Genomic DNA, 21,014 nt, shown 5'->3' with positions numbered 1-21,014 from the left:
ATTTCTTCTAAAATTAACTGATATGGCTGCTTTAAAATCATGGGGAAACCTGTATATAAATTACTGTTGAATGCCAAAGGAGTTAATGGACCCCTGGAAAGTCACTCACAGAAGTATATCTAGACAGTATGAATGTACCCTGAGTCCTGCCTATGATGAGAGTTCAAATTTGAATCTGGATGTTCCTAGTTCCATCACAAATTGTCAGGGAAAATGGGAGAATCATTGGTTGAAGTTTAATAAGCCATCTAATGCAGGTGGTCACAACAGACTGCCATTCTGGCCTTCATTTCTGAATCTATTAAGGCCTTGCCTGCTGCTAAGGCCTCTTACAGACAGATTTTTTTTATATACAATGTAAACTAAACAAATACGCAGGAAAAGGATAATAAATTAATTACTCTCCATACAACATCCACCTACTTTTTACCTGCTTAGTTGTATATTTCCCTTTGTTTGCCTGACTCATTTGAAAACTGATGCTGGTTTTAGGATACCTTGAGACCACAAAGCCACAACTAAACTTCCTAAGTGTTACCAACCAGAGGCCATCAAAGGTTCTCGCAATACTGTGCCTAACTCAAAACACAAGTCTGTCAAAATTATCTACTGCAGACCTTATGAGACCATGGTTCTAAGATAGCGAGCTGATTACTTATTACTGGATCTCCTTATCTCCAGTTGTCAAATGTCATTAAAAAGACAGCTAAAACACAATAAATATTTAACTAATTACTTATCAATGTAAGGAATTGTTGCAAATACCATAAGAATGTTAGGTAATTGCAAATGGGGGGAAGAGTTGATTCCAGAATAGTCTACTGAAGTGTGTCAGCCACAAGAAGCTTGAAAACCCATTGTAATTCCTGCACTTTTGATTAACAATAGCCTTGTGGCTGAAATATAATCGTGGGAGTCCATAAATCAAGATTTTAACCCTGGCTGTGCTAATAAATTGGCTGTGTGGCCAGAGACAATTAATTCCTTTCCCCTTAGTCAATATTTTCACTAATAAAAGTATAAAGGAATATTATCTTACTCCATGGAGATGTTCTGAAACTTGATTTCTCAGAATCCATAAAAAACTTGGTGTGAAGGCAGGGTGCTATTACAAGTATCAACTGATATATATGTTGAAGGAAAACTTATCGCAGTCAAGTTACAGCAGAATTCCAGATGTTCCTATAGTTCAGCCAAGACATACCACAGTACAATGTCTGTGTAAGTTACTATTAATACCCAAGCACTCTTCTTCTTAAACTTTTAGAGCGAAAAATCACCTAAAATTTACCTGTGACCTACATTCCATGCAATGTTACTGAAAGCATTTAGTCTGAAAGCAAAAAATAGTTCAAGTGAGATATTTTTAGTAATCAGTCAGCTATTGCTGCAAAAGTGAACGAGCCAAGGATTTGTCACACTTCCACCAGCAAGTGTTTACATTTAAAAAAATCAATATTCTTTCAGTATAAGGAAACAATTCATGGAAGTTGCCATTCTATTACATGTATGTGCATATTTACGGTGTTTATATTTTTTTACATTTTTACAATGTATTTAGGTTCAGCAGAGTTTGATTTTTATAATTTTGACTATCCATCTTTTATTCATTTAAATGTTCATGGTTGGGGGAAATAGGGGGGGGGGGATCAGACAATTTATTTAATGACAGATATGTCCATTAAAAACTAAACTTTATGAACTTAACACAAGTTTTTGACATTGCCCAAATTACAAAATAACCAGGAAATATACTTAAAATCAACAAATTACACCTGTATTTACTATTCATTTGTTAGTCCACTTGTAGCAAGCCTGATTCAAAAGTCTAAATCAACCAGAAGTCTGGGTCCCCTGGGAAGGTGGGGAGCATGAGCAGGTTTCAGGGGTCTGCTAAAAAGAGCTGGCATTGACTTGCTGCATATGGCTGAAGCCCAAGGCCCCAACCCCTGCCACCCACTGCTGAAGCTGAACCACCTGTGACTTGGGGCCCTGGGCATTTATCCTGTTTGCTACCCCTTAATGCTGAGCCTGGTTTTTATATGCAGTTTGTTGTGGCACAAATGGGCAGTAGAATTTTTATAGCATGTTTGGAGTGCCACAGAAAGAAAAAGCTTGAGAATTCCAAGTCTAAATCATTGGATTTTGACACCAAGTTCTAAAGCAGCATTTTTCTCTTTAGAACCTGTAATCTTCAGTTATTAATGGAAATATTTTTCATGGGTTTGTGTGCAATTTACCAATAAATATCTAATCTTCCAAGCCCACATATATTAATGCATTGTCTCCAATGAATGGGATTATTTTGTGTATATCGGTCTGAGTACCCAATTTAGACATGTTCTAGCTCAAAGAAAAATTGAATTGTTTTCTGACTATATTGTCTATGAAAGGAAAGGGAAATATATATATGGGCTGTCAAGCTGTGTTTGTTTTATTGTCTGAACTGTTTCTGCTTGGTGTCTGCTCCATAGATATTAAAGTACTGTGAAATATTCCTTGCTTGCTGATTTTTATCCTGAATGGAAACTAGGCTTTTGTCTTCACTAGAGAATTCTTGTCAGGATATTTTTCTCCTCCAATCTCTCTCCGACAAATAGACTGGCAAAATGGAGCATACTCCAAATACAAACTGTGCTCACATTTAGGGTTGGTCTACACTTAAGATGGCATGTTGAGTACATATACTGCACTCCCATCTAGTACAGGTACAAATAACAGTGCAGACACTGTGGTACTGTCTTGGCAAATACTGCAAAGACATACCACAACCAAAGGGCAAATATCCTATACACCCAAGAGTGCCTCCCATGCCTACACTGCTGTTTTTAACAATGTAGTGTCCCACTGCCTCAACTTTCCCTGCCATAGCGAACAACTCTGGCACCAGAAAAAGGCTACAGTAGGGGAGCAGGCAGGGGGATACTGAGCTCCTCACTGTTACTGCAGGGCTACTCAACATGCGGCCCGCAGCCTATTTATTTGCGGCCTGTGGTGCAGTTTGGAAGTACACGCGGCTCAATATGTAGCCCATGGGTGGGAGCCAAAACAAAAAAGTAGTAAATATAATGGTCTTCTGTTGCTATGAATTTTAGTAGTTAAATTCCTGGACTGTCATTGCTCATTAAAAGTGCTGTCATATGGGTGGAAATCGGGTAAATATTAATATCAGCAAAACTGACTTAAATGGGGCCTGTGTGTTGTGTAGTCTTGCCTTCATCTTTGTATTCATGCCTGTCAGTGTGAACAAAGCTATGTGCATATATTTCCATATATATTTGCATGTATATGCAATCACACTTGTGGCCCTCAGCATGTGCTAGGAGTATCATTGTGGACCCCAGGTGTTCCAAAGTTGAGTAGCCCTGCCCTACTGCTTTCCCGTTTGCCTGAGCGTCTCCTCGCCAGCAGTGGGGAGCTCTTAGAGCCTTCCCCCACTGCCTCGCCCATCAGAACCTTTTTACTGTTATGTGTAGTTATAATCTGCCTCTTCTGGGGTTTACAAGAAATAAATAAAGGAGCACCTCTATTCCAGCAACTGTCATAAGAACACAAGAATGGCCATACTGGGTCAGACCAAAGGTCCATCCAGACCAGTAACCTGTCTGCCGACAGTGGTCAATGCCAGGTGTCCTTGAGGGAGTGAATCGAACAGGTAATGATCAAGCGATCTCTCTCCTGCCATGCATCTCCACCCTCTGACAAACAGAGGTTAGAGACACCATTCATTACCCATCCTGGCTAATAGCCATTTATGGACTTAACCTCCATGAATTTATCTAGTTCTTTTAAACCCTGTTATAGTACTAGCCTTCACAACATCCTCAGGCAAGGAGTTCCACAGATTGACTAAACGCTGTATGAAGAAGAACGTCCTTTTATTTGTTTTAAACCTGCTGCCCATTAGTTTCATTTGGTGGCCACTAGTTCTTATATTATGGGAACAAGTAAATAACTTTTCCTTATTCACTTTCTCCACACCACTCATGATTTTATATACCTCTATCATATCCCCACTTAGTTTCCTCTTTTCCAAGCTGAAGAGTGGCAGTCTTTTTAATCTCTCCTCACATGGGACCCGTTCCAAACCCTTAATCATTTTAGTTGCCCTTCTCTGAACCTTTTCTAATGAAAGTAAATCTTTTTTGAGATGAGACCACATCTGTACGCATATTCTGGATGTGGGCATACCATGGATTTATATAAGGGTAATAAGATATTCTCCGTTTCATTCTCTATCCCTTTTTTAAATGATTACTAACATCCTATTTGCTTTTTTGACTGCCGTTGCACACTGCGTGGATGACTTCAGAGAACTATCCACGATGACTCCAAGATCTCTTTCCTGATTAGTTGTAGCTAAATTAGCCCCCATCATATTATATGTATAGTTGGGGTTATTTTTTCCCACGTGCATTACTTTACATTTATCCATATTACATTTCATTTGCCATTTTGTTGCCCAGTCACTTAGTTCGATGAAGTCTTTTTGAAGTTCTTCACAGTCTGCTTTGGTCTTAACTACCTTGAGCAGTTTAGTATCGTCTGCAAACTTTACCACCTCACTGTTTACCCCTTTTTCCAGATCATTCATTGTCATTATTCACCAATAAACAATGAATAGGACATGCAGGTGAATGACTAATGGTCATGTGAGATGGGTTTAAATGGGAGGCTGCAACTTTATTCATTATATCTTGAAGAGGGGCACTACACAGAGAACTGGGGCAGGCACATATCAGGCATTTAATTAGTTCCAGTATGGTTTGTGGTAAAACTCCTGTAAGCCAAACACCAATTCAAGGCTAACACTCCTCAGTCTACCCCATGGACTCAGTTCAGTTGTGAAACTGAAGGGGGGTGGAGTGACAGACCCCTAAGGTTCGGGGAAACCTTGGTTGCCAGATTCCCTTAAGCACAAAGTACGACTGGGCAATCCTAGTCATCTTTACCTCTGAGAGCCAACCCTTCTATCTTTTCTCACACTGGACATAGGCCACAACTTGTGATGAGTCAGTAATCATAACAGCATTATAGAAGTCTCACATCTTATTGCTTCTAACCCAAATGTACTAAGGGGAGGCTGCAAGAAAGGAACCCCCCCCACCAAACTTTGTGCCCATTTGGCCCAATGGGAACAATTCCTTACTGACTTCTAAAAACAGATGGACAGACATGCCACATAATAAGTGGCCTAATCGACAACTAAGGGGAGGAAAGCCAGGACAGCTAACCAGAGCGCAAGAGACTTTGTGAAGCCTGGGCTTAGTTCAAATAACCAAGGTCACACTGCAGCCAATTAACTGGCCCCATCCTGCTTTGGTATCCATACAATATATTTTTTAATGCAATGCTAATGCAAGACTAAAATGTTCTAGCTATAAACCATCCTAAAAATGGAGATGCAACAATCTAAAAATGGAACCCAGTACACCCACAAACCCTTTAAGGAGGACAGTGTGATGACAAGTGTATTTACTCTTTGCTTTTTCTGGCAAGACTAAAAGCTTAAACTATTCAAGATTTCCAATAACAGTAAAGAAAATGGAAAAGTAAAAACTTAAACTAGCACTGCATTTATATGTGCTAAACAGCTCTCCATGCCCCCCTGCCTTCCTCACAGTCTTTTTTCACATCCCTCCCAGAACACTGTGGATACCCTGATTTCCTAACAACTTACATCCAGCTTCAAAGACTACCAAGAGTCCTTCTGGACAATAACTTTTTTGGGGTCAAGGCCACTTGATGAAAAAATGTCACTGATTGGCTTTATTTCCTTTTTTAACACTATCTGCAGCAAAACATCCTTGTTTTTCTAATATATTATGACAAATTTATAGCACTTGAAAACCAATTATCTAGGGTATTTAAACTTTTTTCACTTGCAGACTCCTCAAACTATCAAACAGAGATGTGTACCCCTTCAGAAACCTTAGTCTGCAGATCCTAAGGGTCCACAGACCACAGGTTATAAACCACTATCAAAGAGTATGTCCACATGGCAAAGTTATTTCTAAATAACAGCTGTTATTTAGAAATAATTTTACTAGCGTCTACACAGCCAAACTGCTATTTTGAAATTAATTCGAAACAGCAGAGAGCCTATTTTGAATTTGGTAAACCTCATTCCACAAGGAATAATGCCAAATTCGAAATAGCTATTTCGAAATAAGTGCTATGTAGACACTTATATCGAAATAGGGGGCCTCCAGCCTTCCCAGGGTGCACTGGTGGCCACTCCAGCCTCAACCAAGAACACTCCTCTCCCTCCCCCCTCCCGAGAGCCCTTAAAGGGGTTGACTCTGGCCACAGTGCCTGTGCCAGCTCCAAGCCTGCCAGCCCAGAGCCAGCAGTCCCTGCCCCTGACCCAGTGGCCCCAAAACATGAGCCAGCAAGCCACTGGAGCCAGTCCTCCACCACTCCCCAGGAGTAGTCTGCCAGCTCCCAGGAATCTTCCAGGGCAGAGAAAAGGCAGGCACCTTCCTGGTCCATGGAGGAGATCATGGACCTTATTCAGGTTTGGGGGGATGCCCCCAACGTCCATGATCTCCACACTAGACAGAGGAACACGGACGTCTATGGCAGGATAGCTGCCAGCCTGGCCACCAAAGGCCACATGCAAACCCAGGAGCTGGTTTGCATGACAATCAAGTCAGTCCAGTGAGACCTCCCAACCCTGAGCTTCTCCTCCCCCTTATTTCCCCCTTTCAGTTTCCCCCTCCCCCCTCTCTTCTCCCCTCTCCTGCCTCCTTTCTCCAGTCTCACCAGAGTTTCATTCCCCTCTCCCTGCCCCCAGTTTTGTTAAATAAAGAGAGTTTGTGTTCATGAAAATATATGTATTTTATTTGACATCAGAAAGGAGAGTTAGGGAGGGGTAAGTGGAAGGACATGAGGGAGTGGGGCAGACCAGGAAGGCTCTTAGTGTTCCTCAGGGTGGAAACTCTCCTGCAGGGCCTCCTGCATACTGACAGCCCCCCCTCGATGGACATCCCGGATGGCAGCCTGCAGAAAGTGCAGCCAGCCTCGCAGCTCTGGCACCATGTTGCAGAGTGCTGTGGTGTCCCGAGTGAGGGCAACTAGAGCATGCAGAGACAAAATGCTTTGCTATCCCTCATCGAGGTAGGCAAGCAAGCAGGGAAAGCTGAGAACCGGCTGTCTGGGCGGGGAGGGCGGGGGGTCCCTTTAAGCACAGGCCTCAGATAGCCTCAGCAGCAGCCACACAAAGTAACTCCTGACCTGATGCTCTGCCGGACCTGGTTCCGGCTGGCCTTAGATGCGATTCAGCGTCCATTCAGTGTGGATGCGCTATTTCAAAATAGCAAAACGCTATTTCGAAATGCATTTTGTGTGTAGACACGTTATTTTGAAATAACTTATTTTGAATTAACTATTTTGAAATAAGATATTTCGAAATAACACTGTAGTGTAGACATACCCTTAGATAGCAATGTTCTTATGGAGAGTGAATAGACCCTGAACAGTTTTGACCTCAGTTTCTTGACATTAACTACAGTCCCTATTGCAACAGTGAAAATGGAATGAAGGCACTGGGTAGTTGCCATCTAATAATCAGAGAATATTAACAGACAATGAACACACAACACAAACCTTATGGAGATCTAGCCTCCATCAGTGTCATCTTCGGTAGAGGTTCCCCTATTACAAGGGGAAAACACAAAAAAGCCATTTGGTTTATGAATAAGCACTAAAGAATCACAGCCACATAACCTTGCAAAATTGGACCTCCTTGGAACAATAGGAGCCAGAAATTTGCCTTTGTTCCTGTTTAAGCACTATTTTAAGGTAGACCTGCACCAAATATTTCATATCCCTGAAAAATTTAGGTCACTTTTAGTTTAACCATTAAAATATTACACACTTCGCAATTCTGCAAACTTTGATTTCAAATTATTACTAAAGGAAAAAACTGTTTTTTCAGTCATCCTTTGCATTGACTTACGAAGGTTGCGACTCCTTTGAATGTTGCAATTATATTTCATACATACATTGGGGATTTTCTCCTTTACTCCAACAGTATTTAGAATCATTATACTGCAGTTTTCCTTTAAATCATTATGTATCTCAGTTCATCAATAGACTAAAAGTGCACTGTTTATATACTAATTTGTTAGTAACTACTGCTTATCTTATCAGCTAATCTTAAAGGCTCAGAAAACAACTATTATCTTAAGACCTAATTTAACCAGGGCCAATCAGAAATTACAGGATCAAATCATTCTTGAACTACCAGTATCTCCTTCCTGACTGAGGCCACAATACTTATTAAGAGACCAGTTCTGGAATTTGTTGACACTCATTTCAGTCAGGTGACCACCAAATAATAGCAGAGTTGCACAAGAGGGCTGTCTGTGCTGGTTGCGGGGTTAGGGAGAGTAATGAGATTTTTATGTGAAGATCTGATGAGAAGTGGGGTAGCAACCTACAATGAAGAGAGTAGATAAAAGTTCTGTATACTCTATGTCCCAGACATCCCTTGATTGGACAATTTCACATTCCAATTTCAGGCCCTGCAAGAAAATACCCTCTTTTTGCATTCCTCTTCCCGCCTCTTACAAAAAGTCTAAGCAGTTTTGTATCAATTATTTTAAGAGCATCTGTTGCATATGGTCTTGTTATCCTTTACAGTTCACTTTTTTAACAATATACACCCCACGTAGTGACAAAAATCCAATAATTTAGAAACGATTTTACTTCAAGTTATTTACGTTAATTCAGTACTTTGAAAAGTATATGACATTCCTGGAAGCTTGAAGTTAGGTGACAAACATTTTACTTTACCTTATCCATAATATAGCAAAACCAACACAACTATAGAAAAAATGGATTCTATTCCTTCTGAATCAGCGGTATTGTTTAATCTAAATTTACTTCAGTTACAAGATAAGGCATTTGAGGAATCTTACCAAGAACAAGGTTTCACAAGGGTAATTGAGCACAGAACTTGGCTTGTAGAACATGTTTCTAATGACAACACAGGAGAATAACTTAACTATAAGATAGCAGGTTGAGTATGCAGGCCTGGCATTTGGAAAACTGTTTTACTTGTAAAATAAGCATATTTATTTATTGTCTTAAGGGTCATCAAATAAAGGAAACCCACAATGGCATTTTCAAGACTTCGGAGCAGAATCAAACTTTAGCCTTGTCTATGTTTAAGTCCATTCTGATGCTGCCAGCACACATGCGAGTTTATAATTGAGTGTTTCTAGCACTACTGGAACTGCACTTGTTCAAAGCAAGTCTTATAACCATTGCACCATCTAAAGAGACATTCTGCAGCATTTATGCTTATGAATATATGAGTTATTTTACTATACAGAACTTAGCAAGCAGTCTTAAAGCTTTTTTTGTAAATGTTCATGCAATACTGATCCTATTTATTACAAAATACACACTACTCTTTAAACACTAAAAAACACACCTCCCCAACTGTGTTTGGAACCATATGTACAAAATACAATGATAATACAATAATTGGAATAAGTACTTTTAGAACAAGTTTACATGAGCCAGGATGGTTTGTTGACTGGTGAGAATGTTTCAAATTATAGTCATTCAACTGAATTAAAAAACAGTGCATTTCTCAGTCTTCATATTCCATTGAGCTTCCAGTTGGCTTCTCTGCTAAGACTGCCCACAGGCAAGCTGTTTTTATAGAAAACCACTAGGCCACTAGACACGACCACTAGAAACTCCTAGACAATCAAACTATTGTATAGATTCAACAGCTGTCACACCAATCCTTCTGGATGATAGCTAATTATGGAGTCAAACTAGAGACCCATAAGTAAGAAACTGTCATATCTATCAAACCCTATGTATTATAAAGACTTCACAAAAATTTATAAAGAAATTAAATTAAGATTTAATTCCCAAGATACTAACAGAAGATGGGAGAGAATTCAAAATAAAAAGCTGTTCTTACCACTAGCATGTGGGCAGGTTTGCCTGGCAGGTGAAAGGCCTTAAGCCTTCTACAAGAGCAAAGTTCTCTTATTTTTAATTAAAAGCTTCAAAATACTTCTAGCCCACATGGCTGCAAAGATAACTTTCTAAGTGCGAACAGCATGCAAGCCAATGCAGTATCACTGGAGACTGCAGAGGCTGCTCCAACACCTTTGCTGATGAGCTTAAGGGCAACATGAAATTAAAACTTGAGTCAATTTCAGTTTCACTGTTCAGAATCACAGGTGCAGCAAGGAAACTATTACTCATTTCAGTTTCATATTGCTTCCTGAGAAAGCTATGAGCAATGGCAGACCTCCCACACCCACAGAGAAGGGAAGAGGAGGGTGGTACAGAGTAACAAAGATGCGAGAGAAGAGACGGTGTGGAATCAAATTGAAGATCCACCCTTCCCTTTGTAGCAGCCAGGAAGCTGTGGAGTGGCGAAAGGGAGAAGACATTTTCTTCCTTTCAGCATCTGGAGGACAGACCCCCACATTCACTGGCTCTGATAGCACCGGACTGAGTCCCCTGAGTAACCTGGCTGAAATCACAACATAAGATGTCTGGGCTTCTCACCTTAATACTTCCTTGGCTCCTCACTCTTTTTATGGATAGCAGGTGGATTCCTCTTTCTTGTAAATGTTTGTAATTTTATTCAAACCCTGGCTACGCTTAGGGCTACAGTTTGTTTTTCATTGATAGAAATAAAAATCCAATACCATAAAGCATGAAAAACCCTATAAGCAATCAGAATGTTAGTTTTTCTAAAAGACCTTCCCACTGGTGTCTTACCCCTGCTCACACTCTATTATCTTAGTGTCCACAACAAGTACTCTCAGAATATTAATGCAATGTGTATTGCCAGCCCTATACTATTCTAATTAAGTAATTTTGAATATGATGCATCCAAATGTAGTGATAAAGTGAGGAATACATTTGTAAACTAAAAGAAAGGAAGTACTATTCACTGTAGATATTACTGATTAGGTTGAGAAAAGTGCTGGTGAGCATGGGCTTCCCAAGTCGCTACATCTTCCCACGTGTTAGATCCCAACTGCCTCTCCTCCACTATCAGGTCAAGTATCTGGAGAAATCTTATGGTGCCAACTCTATGTGTCGCTTCTCACAAGAGAAAAAGTAGAAGCTTCATTGGGACTTCACTCCCCTGATCACTCTACCCCCTATCACCACCAGGCATCTTTAATACCTCCAATCTTGAATCCATCACTTTTCTAATTTTTTCAAGCAGCTATTGATTGTTAGTTTGTATTTGCCTCTGTCAGGCTTCTGAACGTCTGCTGCTTCAGACCCATATTTCTCCACCTGTTATTCTCCTTCTCACAATTCCTCCACCCAGTCCCCCATCTCTTCCTCACCTCTTTCCCATTCCTCCAACTCCCCAACCCACCCTTTCACTTCCATCCATATTTTTCTATTCATTTCCAGCAGGGGAGCAGACAGACAAGCTGGATCCTTGAGCAAGGTGGTGGAAGCCCAGCTCCGTGCTCCCAGAACACGGGGGCCTCAGGTGGAAGGGGCAGGGACAGGCAGCCCTCAGCACTGCCCACAGAGTACCATGCTGACTCCCCCAACCCTTAGAGCCACCCAGAGTACCACACACGGCACTCCAGCGGTGATTTAAAGGGCCCAGGACTCTGGGTGCTGCTGCTGATGCAGTAGCAGCAGTCTGGAGCTTCAGGCCCTTTACAACTTCCAGGCCCTGGGGCAGTTGACCTCTTTCAGAGCCTGGGACAGCTGACTCCCTTAACCCCATCATTATTCCCCCATCAGTGGGCATGATCTGCAGGCTCAAATCCATCTTCCTTTTCCCCACTTGTACCATCAGCCTCCGCTCACATAAAAACAAGCAAAGACCAGGACTAATATGCCATATGTCCATCACTGATCACTTTGGGGAGAAGGGATAGAAAATTTATACAATTCTGTTTTGTTTTTTAGATTGTAAATTCTGCAGGACAGAAGGTGTGCCCCTCCATGTGTTTATACAATGACCAGCACAATGGGGCCCTGGCTGAGGCCTGTAGGCACTGCAGTAATAAAAGCATTCAAAAATCCATCTCCTCCCAACCCAAAATAATAAAGCTATAGAAGATGGCATTTTAAGTAGGGCTATCGATTAATTGCACTGTTAACATAATACTGGTTGAAATGTATTAAATATTTTGGAGGTTTTTTTCTACATTTTCAAATATATTAATGTCAATTATAACACAATACAAAGTAGATAGTGCTCAATATTTTAATTACAAATATTTGCACTGTAAAAGATAAAGAAATAGCACCTTTCACTTCACCTCATATAAGTAATTTAATACAAACTCTTTATCGTGAAAATTCAACTTACAAATGTAAAAATTTTTTGGTTAGATAACACTCAAACAAAACAATGTAAAACTTTAGAGCCCATAAATCCACACAGTCCTACTTCTTGTTCAGCCTATTGCTAAGACAAACAAGTTTGTTTAAGGGAGACACTGCTGCCTACTTCTTATTTACCATATCACCTGAAAGTGAGAGAGTTCATGTGACACTTTTATAGCTGGAGTTGCAAGGTATTTATGTGCTAGATATGTAAAATCTTCATATGCCCCTGAGTCCATCCATCACCATTCCAGAAGACATGCTTTCATGTTGATGATGCTCATTAACATTTTTTAAATTAAATTTGTGACTAAATCTGTATGTCTCCTATTCTGTTTTAAACTGCATTCTGCCATATAGTTCATGTGACTTCAATCTCCCAGCACGTTTGTTTTTAAGAATACTTTCACAGCAGATTTGAAAAAACACAAAGAAGGTAAGAATGTGAGATTTCTAAAAACAGCTATAGCTCGTGACCCAAGGTTTAACACACTTATATGGAAACTACAGAACCTGAACAACCAAAAAAGAAAATCAACCTTCTACTAGTGGCATCTGACTCAGATGATGAAAATGAACATGTGTTGATCTGCTCTGTTTTGATTTATCAAACAGAACCCGTCATCAGCATGGACATACATCCTCTGGAATGTAGGTTTGTTAGCTAGCGATTAAATGAATAGTCGTGTAACTGCATCAACTATTATCAGTTACATGACAATTCGACAGTCCCCAGAGGTGGGGTTGGCAGCCCCCACTCCTGAAGAGCCCCCTGCTGCCCTGCGCTGCTGCCTCTGATACACGGGGGGTCCAAGTTCCTTGGGGACAGAATCTGCTCAGCATCCCATAGAGCAGCATTCAGTGCCCCTTGTGAGGTGGGGGCAGGCAGCTCCCCCCTCGCATCAGCTCTTGCCTGCCCCGCCTCGCTGCCACTGTGGGAGGCAGAAAGGGGAGACAGGAGGCTCTGCGGAGCTGGCACATGAGGAAGGTTGACTTAAAAGCCAGCTCCCTACATGTATCAGCTCCCCCAACCCCACTGCTGCCTGTGATAGAGGCAGTGGAGAGTGGGGAGCAGCTTGCGTGAACCAATACATATGAGGAGCTGACTTGAAAGATGGCTTCCTGCTTGTACTGGCTCCCACCTCTCCCGCCCACCATCCTCTGCCTCCAATACAGAGACAGCAAAGGGGGGATGCAAGTTGTCAATAAGACTAATCGATAAGCCCAGACGTATCAGTTAATTGGGTATTTAACAACACTATGACACCCCTACTGGAATGATGTTTGAAGCCTGAAGCAATACATGAATCTTTAGAACATCTGGCACACAAATATCTTGTGACGATAGCTACAATGATGCTACGCAAACACCTGTGCTCACTTTCTGGTGATATTGTAAACAAGAAATAAGCTGCATTATCTTCTGTATATTATAATCAAACATGTTTCTCTGAGCGATTGGCTGAAGAAGAAGTAGGACTGAGTGGACTTTACTTTTTAATGTACTAATTTTTTTATGTAATTTTATATTTGTAAGTTCAACTTTCATAATTCTGCACTATAGTGCTCATATTAGATTAATTGAAAAATGCTGTTTCTTTTGTTTATTACAGTGGAAGTATTTGTAATAAAAATAAATATAAAGTGAGCACTGTGCACTTTGTATTGTGTTCTAATGGAAATCAATATATTTGAAAATGTAGAAAAAAAAACCAAAAATATTTAATTAATGATATTCTATTAAGTGTGATTATTGATACTATTAATCCCAATTAATTGTTAATCACTTGACAGCCCTAATTTTAAGTTTCAGAACTTGAATGATAGCTCATATTTAATCTATAAAGACTATTCAACAAATTTGTTATATGTACTCAATTTAAGATATGTACCACAAGAAACTTTGCAGCAACATCAGAAGCAACCAAGAATGAGTACCAGTGCCAGCATATTTTAAGTTATTAAATTAACATAGCCTATAACATTAGTACAATTAATAACTATGTATATTTACACTATACAACTGTTCAGATTTATACTCTGACATATTGTTAGACAAACTGTTTTTCCCCAATTGTACAATTATGAAGCAGAATAGAAACATCCACATTTTATAAACTTGTGAAAATTAACTGATCAATTCAGTGTCATTTTAAATTTTTAAAACTATTATCTCCCAGAGTATAACTCTCACCTAAAGAAAGGTACACTACTCTATCACATACTCAGATATACCTTAGAAAAATAATCCTTCTTCCTCAAATTAATTTGTCACTTAATTTATTAAAACAGTGTTACACTAGCAAGTGAGGCCTGTCGTTGATTAGTCAAAGTCATTTTAAGTAGATTACATTTATGGGAAAGTTCAAGAGATTAAATATATGTAATAGAATTTTTTATTAATGTGTTTGCAAAAGGGAGGTAAAAGAACAGTTTTAAATTTGTAGGATTTCAATTTCAACCATTATTCATTTTATTGAATAATTACCATATATAGTCAACTTGAATCAGAAACTCGTACAGCTTCCACTACTCTTTCTATAACTAATTTGAATTATTCTGTGATTTGTAACAGTAAATTTTTGATTTGCACTAAAAGGACAGTTGAATAGGTAACTCAATTTTAATTTTGTTAGCAAACATATTTTATGAACTCTAATCATAATAGTCATGACTTTTTTCCCCAATGAAAACCAAAAATATAATTTAACTCAGCACATTCTGGTATAAAAAATAGTGCATTCAGCTAATTTCAGTGGCAGGGTTGTTTATACAAAATTTGGTAATCACGAAGTGTATTTTGTACAAACAAATCCTCAAATGAACTTTTCAAAATATATAGTAGATGGATTCTTTTGAGGACATGTGCAAGTCATTAAAATGAAATCTCTTTATGCTCTTTAAAAATTGAATATTTCAACAAAGAAAAATTCACAAACTGCCAAGTTGTTAAAATAAGGCCTGGTATATACATATAGAAGGGTAGCTGGCTTATCTACCACAAAAATTAGAAACTTCAGCTTTCCTTTGATAACTGCAATCTGTGCACTGTCTAAGAAGCAAGAACTGCCAATCTTCACCCTGGCTCCATACTGATTCAACATACAGATCTGATCAAGTTAATAAAGGGTACAGCTACACAGAAGGAAAACAAACGTACTCCCACCTCCCCCCACCTCAATGGCAGGAAATTTCCCCATTGGGCTTGCACTACAGAGTTTAAAAAAAAAAAAGCTGTACAGACATTCCTGCTCAGGCAGAGCCTAGCTCTGAAACTCTCCCTTCTCACTGAGAGAGCCTAAGAAAGTTGACCTGGGCTCTGAGACTCACTGCCACAGGGACTTTTTGTTTTGCAGTGTAGACATATCCAAAGACACCAGGAACACAGATAAATGAATGTCTTGCAACTCACACAAAGTGTTCTGCTGACATGCATAGGTCTATGAATGAGTTATAATCATTCCCAATCACAAACCACAGAAGTAGAAGTATTCCTAACACAAAGCAAGGCATTCAATCAAGAAGTTTGACAATATAATGTCCCAACTTCAAAGTTTAAATGGCATGAAGGTAATATATGCCTCATTCCCCTCCACCCCCATCCTCCAAAAGCACATCCTGTCCTAGCTTGTAATTACAGCAAGATACTTGCAGACTCAAGAATCTGACCAGCACAGAACTAGTTTTAATTGCCACATTTAGGCACCTCGTGTGAATATTATTTATCTATTTTGGATATACACTTTAAAACAGGTTTGACTGGAAACTGCTAGCTTTAGTTAGGAACATTACCTGCTATGGTTGGGGAAGACTTAGCCTCCAAAAACCTTGCAGAATATAAAGAAATTCAAATATAGCAGCTCTCATAATCACCTCACTGTAAAAGAAAAGAATGGAGGTCCATTCACTACAAATAGTTGCAAAAACATCTATTTGCTATATCCTTAAAATTAATTTCCCGCCCCAACGCCACTGGAAGTCTCCTTCGTTCATCTGTTTTTAAAAACTGAAAGGCAAATTTGATGACATGACAGTTTTGACAACTTTGAGCTACTCGCATTAGTATTGTCTTTGATGCAAGAAAGCAAGTAAGTTCAGAGACAACTTAGAACTTGCTTGACAAACTACAGTATGCTCCGCGCATATTAACACTTAAGATAGGTTCACAGGAACATGCCTTTTGTAAAGACTTCTGACTGGAGCTTACTGGACTAATATTCATTACTCCCACCTTTAGATTCCTTACCCATTTTTCCCTTAAAGGAAAAGCTACACTTATTGTGAAAACAAAATACTTTTTTTTTCTTTCAGTTGATTAGTATTTCTGCCGCAGCTCCCCAAAATCACATAATTCAAGCAAAAAGTCAGTATTTTAGCAGAAAAATAGGTTCCACTAAACTCTTATCTGAAACAGTCAACCAAGGCATTTATGAAGACAGGTAGTAGAGGCAATCCTTAAAGGTCAAAGCTCTACCAGAAGCAGTTAGTCAAAATCAAGAAGGTTTAGCAAATTTCAGATTAATTTTCTGCTTATGGGGCATTGTTACTTAATTCACATTAATCTGAAATATTTACAGCAACCGGCAGGAGATTTGGAACTACTCACACTCAATTGTACTACTAATATGTCCAGCTGCCAGCCATTTGAAGGACACACTACAGCTCAGGTTCAGCCAGTATACAAGTTGAACGTCTCTTGTTCAGAACCCTTGGACTTGATTGGTGCAGAACCAGAGGATTTGCCATGGGAGCTCAATATTGTCCAAGAGCTTACCAACCCTTCCATTGATTACTGGGCTCTTAGTAGAAATTTAGGAGTAAATTAGAGCATAGAACACTGAGACCCAGGACAGATGGCTGTAAACAAACTTTGTGGGGCCACACCCATGGGAAACTTGGCCACACCCATAACTGGACATCCAGCTAACTGGAACCATGGATATTACCAGACCAGAGAGTGCTGGGCTAGAGAGTTACAACCTATTCTATTCTTTCAGAAAACATACCTGTATACTTTTCATGTTAACTTAAATATGAAGACTTCATCACATTCAATAACTCTACAACATAATATTAGGTCAAAAGATACCTGAATCTACAAATATTAGACCAAAGAAAAACACATTTTGAAGTGTAAAAAACAAGGTACCTTAAAAACTAACATATATTTGGGCATAAGCTTTTGTGGGTCAAAACGACTTTGTCAGATGCATGGAGAAACACTAACGCACTTAACATACATCAACACGGCTGTCTCTCTGAGATTTTTAAGTGTGTAATTATGTTTATAAATGTTTAAAAATAGGATCAGTGGCATTTTAAAATCAGACTAGATAAAGATATAAAACTAAACTTAAAAAATCTCCTCAGTAGAGACAACCTCTCAAGAATGAGAATTCATTTTAGCCTTGGAGTAAATTAATTTCATGCATCATAAAATAATATAATTTAGGTTGGTAGTAGAAAATAGAAAGCTTCCACTGGGACAATGCTTCAGTGGCATACAGAGAACAAGTGCTAAAGTTACATTTAAGTCAACTGGCATTAATAAACATATTACTTCCACAGAATAGGTTCCATCTTTCAGTATGCCCTCTCTGAGTTGCACCTAAAAAGTTCCTGTTGGTCCACTCTAGTGTTTTTAAATACATTTTACATATTTTGTCAGTTAATGCCAAACACAGTCTAGGACAGGGGTGGCCAACCCATTAAACGAAGAGAGACTGAATTGTTTAGGGGAAGGAAGAAAAAAATAAAAGGACGTCGCCCTTTTAAAAACCACGGGCAGGATTTTTGGCCACATCAGGCTCCCATCAGCCACCACCATCTTGACACGCCAAACGGCTCCCCTGCACCAGTGAGCACAGGGAGCCGGAGGCCGATTGTAGGGGCACATGGGGTGGCTTCACGAGCCATAGGGGAGGCTTTGCGAGCCGCACTTTCAGGGGTGAAGAGCTTCATTCAGCTTGCGAGCCACAGGTTGGCTACCTCTGGTCTAAGATATGAGTTTTTTAAATTAATACATGATTGGTAAAATTATGAAAGCACTAATTGCATGTTCATAGCAGTTTTTGCTTAGCAAATGCAATTCTTTACTGACATAAATTTGACCTCTTTACAAATGTTCACTTTAAAGAGTCCTGACACCCATACTCCTGTGGAATCAGCTCGTTTTTCACGGGACTACTCATAATGTTGCAGTGTTGTACCATTCAACACTGTATGATTTTTGTCAAATAATTCTCCAAATACACAGCACTGACATTAAGCAAAAAGACTACAGAGCTTCCTAACAAATCTTGAAACACTGCTTCCAAACTAGACAGACACTTTCAAACTCCACAGTGACAAATACAAAAGCCAACACTTCCTCATCTATAATTATAAATATAAAATCTTCAATAAGAATTATTTTAAATGATTGAATGTTTGACAAATACACCAAGCTGGAAACACAGGAAAATACCAGTCTGCATATTAAGTTTTCATGCACTACAACTGATAAAGTTTGTGCATGACAGTCCAATCTTTAATGTGTCGCTAGTGGGGTAATACAGTAATATATAGGAATAAAGAACTTTATTCTGAAAAGTATACCATTACTTTGTGTAGAAGATACACATCACCTCAGAGTAACATGTGATTCAACACATAGTATACTGCAACAGGTCTGCCACAAAACTTTAAAACTTTAAAAACCCAGCAATTTCACAAGAATGTAAATGTAGGCTTTTGTTACATTATATAATAAACCTCAGAATTCCTAAGCAAATCCTAAACAAATTCCAATTCAATTGTTACACCGGAAAGCAGCTCAAACAAAGCTTAGTCTGAAGAACAAACCCAGCAGGCAAAATTATTTTCCCAGTATTTAATTTGCACATCAATTAATCAAAGTTTCTAAAGGACAAACGTCTTGTTAAATCTTTATCCCACAACAATGGAAAGTCAACAATTTCCATAATCTATTTTACTTCAGAATAAGCAGCAATTAAACTGCAATAGCCAACCTTCTTTTAATGGATTATCAAAGTAATCTATATAAACTCCTTGATAAAGAGGTTATTGTGGCTACAAGGCTATCTATACTTCTGTCCCCCTTCTTGTCTCTCTGTACATCTACTCACGTGTCATACCACTTGCTTATACCTATCCCAGGGTATGTCTACACTACCCCCCTAGTTCGAACTAGGGGGGGTAATGTAGTCATACGGAGTTGCAAATGAAGCCCGGGATTTGAATTTCCCGGGCTTCATTTGCATAAAGCCGGCCGGTGCCATTTTTAAATGCCGCTAGTTCAGACCCCGTGCCGTGCGGCTACACGCGGCACGGACTAGCTAGTTCGGATTAGACTTCCTAATCCGAACTAGCTGTACACCTCGTTCCATGAGGCGTACAGCTAGTTCGGATTAGGAAGCCTAATCCGAACTAGCTAGTCCGTGCCGCGTGTAGCCGCACGGCACGGGGTCCAAACTAGCTGCATTTAAAAATAGCGCCGGCCGGCTTTATGCAAATGAAGCCCGGGAAATTCAAATCCCGCGCTTCATTTGCAACTCCGTATGACTACATTACCCCCCCTAGTTCAAACTAGGGGAGAAGTGTAGACATACCCCTAGAGTACAATTCTCTCACAAGGAACTTTTGCACAGAGCTTGGTTAATTAACTGTGCTTACCCAGCAGGTCCAACTGGCTCCAGCAATTACTGTTCTTCTCTTCAGGAATCTGACCAGTGGCGTATATTGTGACCAAACAGCCTTCTTAAAACCAAAGTATTGTTTATTTTAATATAGGAACAAAGCATTTAGCAAAAAAGGGTTTAAAACAAAGTCTACATGCATGTCTGTCTTACCTTATGTCTTCCCATCCCCGATGGGGAACCAGTCAGGCATAGCTTCTTCAGACACCCCCAAATGCTGTCAGTCTGGTTCCCCCAAAACAGTCTCTTTTCTTGAGACATTATTTTTTTTAAAACTTCCAGAATTCCTTTGTCCTTATGAGTAACTGGGTTCTGGCCTTGCCTATCAAAAACCTGTTTTGTAAGTTAGCTAGAGCCAAGAGGTAGAATCTCAATACTAGTGGTTATAGAATTGTCTCTTAACAACCCTTAAGGCCGTTTTTCTCAAAGTGGTCCGCTAAACCATTCTGAGAAACCTGAAAACCTCAGGGCTCCCATTGGCATGGTTCGCCATTTGCAGCCAAGGGGGGACGTGGGAAGAGGCGTGGGCCATATAAATTACTGAGCAACTTCAATTCTGTCAGTTTACTTACATAAATTACACTTGTTTTCTAAACATATTGCTTCTGCAGAGACACACATTTCCCTCTGTTCCCCTCTGCCTCCAGGATTTTATAAATCTAACTCCAAAGCAGAGGATAAGTGGGATAGTCAGTTTGCTCTGCCAAAGCAAACATATGGAAAACAAATTATTTCAGTAAATAACCTCATTCTTCTTGACAGCACTTATTGTTAAAGTTGCACTGTAGGAGACCAGCTAGCAACCATCCCCAAGTGGGTTAAAGAGAGCTGGCTAGCTGAAGAATGCAGTGCAGCTCTTCCAAACAGGGCATCTGATTTTGTTACAGTATCAAGCAGCGAGAACGAGAGATTCATGAAGATATGATCAAATTATGCTTTCTCTAATATCAGGAGGTCCATTTCTTT

At 39.6% G+C, this 21,014-nt stretch overlaps 1 protein-coding gene across 8 annotated transcripts in view; it reads right to left on the bottom strand.

Moving 5' to 3' along the window:
• The window catches only part of AMMECR1 (AMMECR nuclear protein 1), a 156,783-nt gene that overhangs the window by 58,768 nt on the left and 77,001 nt on the right, over positions 1-21,014 (bottom strand). Inside the window, exons 1-2 of one of the 8 annotated variants that reach the window (XM_075940922.1) lie at positions 16,144-19,569; positions 7,609-7,656 (exon numbers count right to left, since the gene is read on the bottom strand). The exons of 6 other annotated variants lie outside the window; for them this stretch is intronic. The gene's annotated coding sequence lies outside the window, so the exon portion shown is untranslated. Of the gene's footprint in view, positions 1-7,608; positions 7,657-16,143; positions 19,570-21,014 lie in introns of those variants that run through there. One more of the 8 variants, XM_075940921.1, reaches the window with a different exon arrangement.

Source organism: Pelodiscus sinensis, chromosome 13 (genome assembly GCF_049634645.1).
Source record: "Pelodiscus sinensis isolate JC-2024 chromosome 13, ASM4963464v1, whole genome shotgun sequence".
Lineage (NCBI taxonomy): Eukaryota > Metazoa > Chordata > Testudines > Trionychidae > Pelodiscus > Pelodiscus sinensis.
Note: the sequence above shows the minus strand (reverse complement) of the source record. Positions and strands in the feature narration are given on the sequence as shown.